Raw genomic sequence first — 11,508 nt, 5'->3', positions numbered from 1 at the left:
AACACAGTGATCAGAGGGGCAGGAAAAACAGCTGGAAAGGACCTTCATGGCACGAGGGAGGAAATGACTTCCTGTGAGTGAGATGTCCAGGAAGGTCACATGTCGCGAGTCTAAAAAGACCACTGGGAAGTCATCAGATGAGCAAGGGCAGGAGCACATTCTAGGCTGAAGAGCCAGCCATGTAGCAGAGATAAAGGAACAGACCTGCTGCATGCAGGGAAAGCACGCGCTCAGGTGAACGTAGGAGGGAAACGAAAGGGGAGGCTGGACCGAGAGGGGCTGGACCTCGGAGGACTCAGAGCCGAGGCTGAGTGCGGGCCTTTCTCCCAAGAGCCGCACCCAGCCAGCGACACACTTTAGGAAAAGATGGCATCAACACGCTCCCCAGAAAGACTAAAAGTAAAAGGACCAACAACACCATGTGTTAGTGTCAGAGGGGAGCAACCAGAACTCTCACACGCTTCAGGCAGAAATGTAAAATGATACTGATGTTACAGGGACGGAAGATGGGTCTGGCTATGGCTACCTTGCAGACAGAAAATTCGAGGGGGCCAGGCCGAACCCGGAGAGGCCAGTGAGGAGGCTGCTGCAACTGTCCCAGGCAAAAAGTGATGGGGCCAGACATGAGGCCAGGCCATGCAGGGGACAACAGGGAGGCCAGAGACACCACTGGTTGGGGAACCCAGGAGGCAAGAGGGGGAGGTGAAGAATGAGTGGAAAGAGGCCAGAAGCCAGGCACTCTGTGCAAGGAAACTCTTGAGTAGCCTCTCCCAGAAGCAAAAAATGCTGCAAACATTGCTCAAATGTACTGAGAAGCAGGGTGGGAAGCAGGTGCGGGGAGAGTGGGGGTGTGCACCCTGAACATCCCTTTCCCATTCAGTGATGCCCCCACCTTCAGGTGAATCTGCTGGTTTACCTTTCCCCTCCCCTGGAGACTGGGTGACTAAGTGAGTAAATGTTAGTACAGGAACCTAATCCACGTGGGTGACTCCAAGCGAGGTGCCCAATGGGTGTCCCCCCTCCCTTCCTGGGCCCCAGGAAGTAGAGATAAGCAAAAAGCAAAATAAGTAAAGGAGATTACAAGGGACAAACTTAACAGTTATAAAATAAATAAGTCATGGTGATAAAAGATACAACAAAAGGAATGTTGTCAATAATCTTGTATGGTGAGAGATGATAACTACCCTTGCGGTGAGCATTGTGTAATGTAAAATGGTGAATCACTATGTTGTACACCTGAAAGTGACATGCTATGTTAACTCTATTTTCATTTTCAAAATGTGAAAAAAATGTCCCATAGAAACTGTATTCACAATAATCCTGAACTGGGAACAGCTGAACAGGAAGGGGAAGGAATAAACAGGTGGCCCACTCACGCAGCCTTGTACACCCGTAAACAGGAATGGCACCCCGATGGCTACAATGAGCGGGTACACAGCAGAAACATTAGGCTGAGCGAGACACAGTAGAGGACAGGCTGTATGTTCCATTTACATAAAGACCAAGAACAGACAAAAGTAAGCTAAGGTGGTTTAAAAAAAAAAAAATCAGGACCTAACCCCATGGGGGCTAAGGGGGAATTGAGTATAGGGCATAAGGGAACATTTTGGGGTGATGATGAAATTCTGTATCAAGATAGGAGTTTGCGTTATATGAGTATATGTATTTGTCAAATCTCAGTAAACGGACACTTAAGATCTATGCTTTTCTTTCATGTTGAAATGTTTTCCACTGCAGCCCACAGAGTGGGAAGTCCCCAGGATCTCTTTAATGGTTCCAGAGAGTTCTCTGGCTAAAGGTTGGTGCCACATCTGTTGAGCAATATTGACAATCTTATCAAAAGGAATATTCCTACTGGGGCCCCTGCATGGCTCAGTTGGTTATGCGTTCAACTCTTGATTTCAGCTCAGGTCATGATCTTAGGGTTGTGGGACTGAGCCCCACGTCAGGTTCTGCACTGGGCATGGAACCTGATTAAGATTCTCTCTCACCCTCTCCTTCTGATGCTCCCTCTCTGCTCACACCCTCTCTCTCTTAAAAAAAAAAAAAAAAAAAGGAAAGAAAGAAAGTAATATCCCTATCGTACTTAATGTTTTTCTGCTTCTTTGTGTGTGTGCATGGTTCCTTATGGGCTGTGATAATCAGGGCAGAGACAGAAGATACCCCTCAGTCTGGGCCTGTCTGTTCTGACTAGTCAGTTCCACTGCAATCCTCAGACCCTTCTAGCCCCCAGTTCCTTCAGTGATGTGATCATCAACCTTTCTGGAGACAGACCCAAAGAGCCAATCTTGGGGTCAGGGCAATGTGACACCCACTTCCCCACCAGCACACCCCACTTTGATCTTGTTGTGTTGAACTTGGGCATCCTAGGAGAAGCAGCAGGTGTTGGATGAACCAGCACTCTCCAGGTGCTGGAAGTCCAAAGAAAGGTGCAGCCTGGCCTTCCTCCTAACTGAAAGCCCATGTACAAACAAACAGTGGACTCCAGGTAATAATATATGTGCTGAATTACTGGGAAGGGTGCTGACAGCAGCAACTTATGAAATGCATCAAACAAATAAGATGGATGGGCAGGATTTACATGGTGTTATCCGTAAAACTAAATTTGCTTGGGCACCTGGGTGGTTCAGTCGGTTAAGCATCAGCCTTCAGCTCAGATCATGATCCCAGCATCCTGGGATCAGGCCTCACATCTGCTCAGTGGGGAGCCTGCTTCTGCCTCTCCCTCTGCCACTCCCCCTGCATGTGCTCTCTCTCTCTATCAAATAAATAAATAAAATCTTTAAAAAGAAAAGAAAACTTTCATAAGAAAATGTTACAGGAAGGGAGGATGAGTCTAGCTATGGCTACCTTGCAGACAGAAAATTTGAGGGGGCCAGGCCAAGCCCGGGGAGGCCAGCGAGGAGGCTGCTGCAACTGCCCCAGGCAAAAAGTGATGGGGCCAGACATGAGGCTAGGCCATGCTGGGGAGAGCAGGGAGGCCAGAGACACCACTGGTTGGGGAACCCAGGAGGCAAGAGGGGGAGGTGAAGAATGAGTGGGAAGAGGCCAGAAGCCAGGCACTCTGTGAAGGAAACTCTGGAGTAGCCTCTCCCAGGAGCAAAAAATGCTGCAAACATTGCTCAAATGTACTGAGAAGCAGGGTGGGAAGCAGATGCGGGGAGGGTGGGGGAATGCACCTTGAACATCCCTTTCCCGTTCAGTGATGCCCCCACCTTCAGGTGAATCTGCTGGTTCACCTTTCCCCTCTCCTGGAGCCTGGGTGACTAAGTGAGTAAATGTTAGCACAGGAACTTTATCCACGTGGGTAACTTTAAGTAGGTGCCTGATGGGTCCCCCAGCTCCCCTCCTGGGCCCCAGGAAGTAGAGATAAGCAAAGAGCAAGGCATTGTCAGTTCAAAGAGATTCTGAGTCCAGAAAATGTGCAAAGATGTTCAAGAACTCACTTCGTTTGGCTTTTAGAGCCTCTACTGATACCAGTGGACACAACTGCCACATGGTAAGACATTAGTAATCTGGCTGGCCCATACTTAGAAAGCACTCCAAAGCACTTCTTGCTGTGATTGATAGCTTGGTGCGGGTCTTCCAGAAGCTGGGCTGCCTCGCACACCATCAACGGGAATGAGAAAGTCATTCACCTTCCTACTCTTTCTCAGTCCTTCCAATAAGGGCTCAGCAGAATGCTAGAATACCTTCAGCAGCTCTCCACTGGGCATTCTCTCCAGGTGCCCTGAGCAGGCAGCATGGGGAGCCAGAGTCCTACAACGTGTTCCTATTTGTTGTCACTGTGACTTTAGAAAAAATACATCGCCTCTCAGAAGGGGACTCATCCAAACCTTATCCGAAAAATGAAGATAAAACAGTGTCCAGTTGCAGGCGTCGGTGTGAGGTTAAATTCATACATTGGTTAATAACGTAAGCAAAGAGTGCCTAAGCGCTTAATAAGCTTAAGTACAGCCAGTAATATCCTCTGTAGCCACTACTGCAGCGCTGTTACCTCCGATTTATGGGAAGCAGTGTTGCTTTTGCACTTCGGGTACTGTTAAACAATTTCCTGTCAGAAATAGAAAAATTAAACATGATTTCCACTCACCCAAATGCGTGTTGAGGAGACAGGAATCGTAGGCCTTGGCAGATACAGCAAAATGTGAAGGCAGATGCAGCAGGCAGGTGAGGACAGCACACGAACGAACGACAGGCATGTGGGAGATGGCGGCGGGAAGACGGAGCGCAACTTCGGAGTCCAATGGACCATATCCTGGCCTCTTGTCCCGGTAGCTGTGTGACCTTGAGCAAGTCACACCACCTGCCTGCACCTCCATTTCCTTATCTGTCCAATGAGGGGAGCAGTAGTGATCCGGCTGGCTGGAGGCCGGCAGGGAGTGCGCACTCAGAAATGGGAAGGCCATGCCTATTCTATACCTCTGTCGCCCCTCCTTCCATATATAATTAGCCCCTGAGTTGGTTCCAAGGTCAAACACGTGAAATGTGGAGGCTAAAGTGGGGAAGAGTTGCCTGGGGCGCAAGTGCGCATGTGCGCACGCGTGCGCATCCCTGCATTCGTGCGCGTGCGCATCCGTGCGCGTGCGCAGATGCATACGCATGCATGTGTGTCCATGCATGTGCGTGCGCACGGTGTTGGGGGAAGGCGTCGAGTTCCCAGGTTGCTAAAGCTGCTCAGACCCTCAGGGTACCCTGATGGTTGAGTCCCAGCATTCCATACCTCCCGTTCTCTATTTTTTTGGTTCTCTAACCTCATGACTGAGACAAGTGAGCACTGTGTTTTTGACATTTCCTTGTCCGTTTCTGGCTCACGCTCTCTCTCCCCAGGAGAATGTGAGCCCTGGCAAGGCAGGGGGCGGTCTGTTTGCTCCCTGCTATGCCCAAAGCACCCAGAATTGTGCCCACACACAGTTGATGTGTAATACGATTAGCTGCCAGCCAACTGACCTGCTGGCTGACTGCGTCTGTCTGTCCTGCCAGTCCTGCGCTAGTAAAGAAAACCCACGGAGTCAGGAAGAAATATTGAGGACAGACCCCTAACCTGCACCCCCTGCCGCAGGCAAGTCTCCAGCTACAGGTGTAGGTGCCTCCCTGGATCTGCCCTGGGGCTGCCAGTGAGGCTTTCCCTACCCTCCTGACCTGGCCACCCCTGAGACTCTGTCTCAGAAGATGACCATTTGGGGGAAGACAAGGCTGAACCTCTGAGCCTGCCAAAGTAAGGCTCCCTTTTTGCAGACTCAGCTGCTCTCAGGGGCCTGATCCAGGGGCCCCCATCTCCTAGGCGAACTCCCATTTTCCAGCCCATACACACTGATCCAGACCCGGTTTCTAAGGACAGATGGATAGTTCTCATAACATCCCCCAAGTTGTAAAAACCACTTGGTTTTTCCTTTTGGCTTGTCCATAATAACAACTACAATAATCATAATAGAAAGCTTCATGTTAAGAGCACCCTCACACAACCTTGCTTCTGCTTGAAGTAAGCGCTAGTCAAGCTGTCTGCAGCTCAGCTTCCCGGGAGCACTGCCATCTGGGGCTGGGGGCGGGGTGGGGGGGCGGTGGGCAGGGGGGTGTTAGTTAACAGGGTGCTGGAACAGGGCCTGGAAAGGGAGTGAGTCCTGATCTAGTAGGGGGGTTCCCTTCAACATCCACAGCTGAGTCAGCAACTGCTCGGTAATGAGGACAGGGCTCCTCTGGCCACACATTGGGCCAAGGCTGTGTGTGTGTGTGTGTGTGTGTGTGTGTAGCAGAGTATGACCTCTCAAAGCACCAACACCTGCGCTCTCCACTGGACTCCCCAGCGCCCTCCTGGGCCTCTGAGGTGGCACGAAAGAAATGGACAGAGACAGAGGAAAGAGGACAGAAAAAAGAGACAAAGACGTGCAGAAACCAACTTGTGTGTATGTGAGAGAGAGGGAGGCCCCAGGACTGCTGGACCAGGGCGTTCAGACAAGCAGGGTCCCAGAGGCCTGGTTTCAGAGCACAGACCTGACTGGGTCCCTGCCCTGATGGGGGCTCCACTGCAGTGTGCTCCTTGGGGCATGCCAAGGAGCTCCCAGGACCCCAGCCCCACTTCACCTCCAACCTGTGGTCGGGGTTCTGGTGCAGATGGCCCCAGTCCACTTCCCTCACCAACTCTGATCCATTGCTTAGATGAGCCCCCAAATGCACTTTCCAAAACCCATCTCCTTCTTTTCCTCTCCTCCTAGAAAGCTCCCCTCTCCTAGCCTTCATTCTCAGTCTCTTACTCTTATCCCCAAAGACCAGATCGAATGTCACCCCTTCCATGAAAGCTTTACTGATCTACCCTCCTCCCCAGTCTAACAGCACACACCCTCTGCGCTGTTGGCAACCGTCCCACCCTAGGTGGGTGTGGACCCCCATCACAGCACTGATCACCTACCTGCTTTAGCATTGGACACTTTGCCTGTGTCCCACACTCTGGCCCTGATGACAAACCCTGGGCCAGCCTCCATCACAGCCCTTGCCACGGCAGGCCTGGGCCCACTTCACTTAGAGCACTATCTCCGTAGGCTTCCCCTTCTTAGAGCACTTACCACCATCTAGCTGACCTCGACCCTATCCCATGCTGCCAGAGTGGGGAGAGAGCCTGGCCCTCTGCCTGCACTGACCTCTCTGTCCCTCTAGGGGACGGACACACACACACACACACACACACACCCCTTGACTGTGAGCCCTACAAGGGCAGGACATATTTGGTCTTTATCTCCCCAGAAGAGCTAGCTGTCTGGCTTAGCCAGGGCTTGTTTGCACTAACTCTAACCTATTCCTGCCCCACAAAGAGGGATTATGCTCGGGAGGCTGCCGTGGCGGTTCCGGGATGGCATGACTGGGCTTTTGTTGCAAAGGTGCCCTCTCTGCCCATTTGCCGGCCAGTCTGCAGCCGCTTCCCTGGAAGCCTGCACGGCTGAGGCTATGGGTGGCCCTGGGAAAGGAGTCCAGCTCCTTCCACAACCTTGTTCTCCACCCAACCTTTATTTACTCATTTTCAATCCATTTCATGGACTGTTTGCTGATCAAAAAATCCATTAGGTGTAAAATCTTTTTAAATTCTGAAAACACAAAGAAGATGGTAAAAGTCACCTAGGGTGACACTTCCAAGAACTAAGCATCATTCCGCTTCTGGTGAGTTTCCTTCCAGTATTTTTCTAGACGGAAAAAAATTTTTATTTTTTTAAAGATCTTATTTATTTATTTATTTGACAGAGAGAGACACAGCGAGAGAGGGAACACAAGCAGGGGGAGTGGAAAGGAAGAAGTAAGCTTCTCGCCAAGAAGGGAGCCTGATGCGGGGCTTGATCCCAGGGATCTAAGATGTTTAACGACTGAGCCACCCAGGCACCCCTAAATTTTTTTTTCTTAAACATAGAAGAAACTTTTCTTTTTTTCATTTGCTAAGAGACTCTGATTCATTTCTCTATATTGTTTTGTGACAACTGCCTGCTGGCCCACGATTTATTTGAAGAGTCCCCTGTCGCTAGACATTGAAACTTGGTTCCACCTCAGGGCTGTTGCACAGAATGCTGTCCTGGGCAGCCTCATGGTTCATTTTGCCCGCGCCGCTGGACAGTTCCCTTAGACAGAGCCTACACGGGCCCTGGGTCAGTAGGCCTGAGCCTTCCTGAGAATAAACGTGCCCTCGGGGACAGGCCATTCCTCACTGCTTATTTACTGAACCCCTCCACTATAAGCAAAGGTCATCAGAGCCAGCCTGGTCCACAGCATCAAGAAGCTCAAAATCCTTAACTAACAGGAGGGGAGACGGTGGCATAGAGAGAAGAACTGATTTGTTGGAAAGCATTAGCAAACTCTGCGTTGTCTAGGTGGCTTCTCCCCACTCTGTTAGCTCTTTGACATTTTGCAAGGGAATGCAAAATCTTCGACAAGAAGGCAGGTGGGAGGCAGCAGCTGTACGAGCATCCGTACCGTTTATGTCTGTCGCTGTCACTCAACTGTCACACTCTTCTGCTGAGTCCAGACCCTTGAGGACGCCAACGGCCATTCCCAAGCAAAAGAATTGGCATAAGAGGTGAAATCTTTCTGACATGCTGGTGGCATCTTGAGGCGAACAAATAACCATTTGTTTGGTTTTTTTTTTATTTACTTATTTATTTATTTGACAGACAGAGATCACAAGTAGGCAGAGAGACAGGCAGAGAGAGAGGAAGAGAAGCAGGCTCCCTGCTGAGCAGAGAGCCGGATGTGGGGCTCAATCCCAGGACTCTGAGACCATGACTTGAGCCAAAGGCAGAGGCTTTAACCCACTGAGCCACCCAGGTGCCCCCAAATAGCCGTTTTAAATCGAGGACCTGAGCCCTCCTAAGTAAATTCTTCAAGGAGGCTTCCTTCTTATCTTCCAAGAAAGTAATAGTGTAGAAGTCCTCTGGATTTTCACCTGTCCAACCCGGCCATGTCCTCAGAGACCCACAGGACCATGGACCCCTCAGAAAAGGGTGCCCCTATCCCAGCTGCAGGTGATGGGGTGTGTTGGGACAAAGGGGCAGGTCATAGGCTCCACCATCAGAACTGGGTCCAAATCCTGACTCCACGTTTTATGACTGTGGGACCTGGGGCACATCACTTCCCTTCTCCAAGAACCCAGTGCATCTGGAAAACGGGTGTGATAACATCCCTATTTTCTCCTCTCTGGGCCTCAGTTTGGTGACCTATAGAATGGATGTGGTCTCTCCTACTTTGACACTTTGATGTGTCTGTGTATCCGGCTTTGATTTAACTCTTTTTGATTTCACACTCTCTCCCCACCCCTAAGGCTTCCATGGACTGGCTTAGTACAGACAGGGGAGGAGAGGTCCCCGCTCGTTCTCTCTCTCTCTCTTTCTCTCTCTCTCTCTCACACACACACACACACACACACCCCTTTTCCCTCTCTCTTTGGCTGCATCCAGGGATGGAGCACAGGCAGAAAGGAGGGGAAAAGGGGGACAGATTTCCCTTGGCTGATAATATTGCTCGATAGCTCTGGGGAGCCAAAAAATGTTTAGCGGTTTTGTGGGCACCTTCCTGGGGGAGCTTCAAACCTTCCTGCCAGGCCTCTCAAGCTGCAACCCCAGACGAGGGCAGAGGTCTTCTGATGGCTGACCACCCCCAGCCCCTGGCTCTCTGGAACCCTTTCCTCACCTGTCCAGGACACGGTGTTGCAAAGGACTTAAACCAGCCCCAGACCAGATCGCTGCCCAGCAGGGTCCTTGGAAAAACATACACACAAGCTTTAACCCTGTCCGGAGCTATGATTTTCCTCAGAAGCCACTCTGCCTGCTATGACTTCAGCTCATCAGTATTTTCCGCTCCGACAAAAGATAGAATCGAGTCCATTGTATGCCCCAACTCCAGCGGACGTACCCCTGAAGCCCCTAGATAGTCCCTAGAAAAGGCCCTCCCGCCAGGCCCACAGTAGGGGCAGACACCCCTGCTCCCATCAGCAGGAGAGTGAGAGGAAGCTGTAGATCTCTTAAGAAAGATCTTCCTGGGGGCACCTGTGTAGCTCAGTCACTTGGGTGTCCGACCTCACTCTTGATCTCAGCTCAGGTTTTGACCTGAGGGTCATGAGTTCAAGCCCCGCATGGGGCTCTGCACTGGGTGTGGAGCCTACTTAAAAAAAAATCTTCACAGAACTTCCTTCTTTGCCCATGATCCTTTGTCACCTCAATCTGGGTCAGAAGTCTCCATATAGCAGTCCCAAAGGTGGTGCAACCGGTTCTCGGCTACCTGCTTGCACTGTGGTCTCGCTCCTCTTCTTGGTATATAGCATGATCTGTGGAACCGTGGTACCTCAGACAACACTTAAGTTTTCAGATTTCAGTGCTAACGAGGACACCCATCCATGGCAGTGACAGAGAAGAGCAAGAAGAGTTCAATTTTAGCCAGGGGGTGGCCAGTGTCCCTTTCAAGGAAGGGACACTGAAGCTAGACTCGGTGAATGAGAAGGAGCTGGGCTGGGAGAAGAGCAGTCTCCTGGGAGAAGGCTCGGCATGTGCAAAGGCCCTGAGGTAGGAGTGAGAGGGGAGAGGAGCAAAGTGATGAGTGATGAGGGCTGAGAGAAGGGCAATTGCCAATGATGCGGGACCTTGTAAAGCTTGCGTTTTCATTCAAGAGCCACAGAAGCCTTTGGAGGGTTTTAAAAAGCAGAGCTGTGACAAAGTCTGAGTCTCGTTTCTAAAGTTAACTTGTACTGTTGGGTGGAAAGTGGATTTTGGTAGGCAGGACTCAGGGTGGAAAGAGGGAGACGAGAGAGGAGACTGGAATGAATGAATGAAAGCATGGATGGATTGACATATACATGGATGGGTGGGTAGATAGAGTGGACATCTCAAGGCAGAAGAGGAGCCAGACCCCCAAGAGAATAAATAGTTGGTGCTTTGGGGGGCCCCAGGAGGCCACAAAGATATCAGGACAGAGTCAGCCAGCTTTACCCAGACCCTACCTTCTGAATTAGGCCTTCAAGATCAATGGTGTTAATATTCCAATAATAATGGTAGCATTTACCATTTACTGAATTCTCCAATGTCCCGAGTATTTCACATTATCTCATGTGACCCACAAAATAGTCCTGTTTTATACCTGAGGAAACAGAGGCTCACAGAGAGACAGTGGTTTCCCACCACCTCGCAGTTGATGAGCCCAAAAGCAAGGACCGAACCGAAGACTCCAGAGGCTTCCTGCTGCCAAGACATAGCAAGATGGATGCTTCAGGGGAGGGAACAGGGCATTCCAGAAATGGGACACAGCCCACGCAAGGCCCTGGGTGCTGGAAGGACTTGAGGGTGGGACAAAAATTTCCTCAGCAGTCTGAGGACACCGAGGACAGGGCTCTGCTGGCCCTGGGTTCCGAGGCGTGCTGGACCAACAGAGAGCAGTTGTGCATGTTGACGCCAGCAAGTCTATCAGGGCCAAGAGGCAGGAAGCAGGAGCTGATGCAGGCCCAGGCCTGGCACCGGGCTCAGGTCTCCCACAGAGGGACATTGTCCATGGGCAGCAGGCATAACCACCCGGGGAGCCCAGGAGGGCGCATTCGCTTTTCTGGAGAGGTGCCTCTCTGGAGACGTGCCCAAGGGACTGGCCAGATCCCCACCAGGCAGCCTCCCTGCCTCCCGGAGCATCTCATCTTTAGGGGTTTTGCACACATGGCAGGATGGCAAATACTCTTGCCTTTTTCCTCTTGACAAGTCCAGGAAGGGAAGATTGGCCAGGGCTAGGCCACGCACTAGAACCACAAACCCAGCTTCTAGACTGGAGCAAAGCAGCAAGAATGACTCCCCAGACCAGGTCTAAAGGCCGTGTTTGCCCCCCACCCTCCCGACACTGACCTGGAGTCACTGTGGAAAAGGACAGTAGGTGGTAAAGAGCTTGCAGTCCGGACTAGACAGATTGGGCCCAAGTTCCACTCCGGCAGCCCTGGCTGCAGGAGCTGGAGCAAGTCAGTCACCTCACATGCCCTTGGGGACCTGGGGCTGGTGACATCCGCCT

The sequence above is a fragment of the Neovison vison genome, chromosome 8, assembly GCF_020171115.1.
Source record: "Neovison vison isolate M4711 chromosome 8, ASM_NN_V1, whole genome shotgun sequence".
Classification (NCBI taxonomy): domain Eukaryota; kingdom Metazoa; phylum Chordata; class Mammalia; order Carnivora; family Mustelidae; genus Neogale; species Neogale vison.
The sequence above is the reverse complement of the archived record's forward strand: the minus strand, read 5'-3'. Positions refer to the sequence as shown.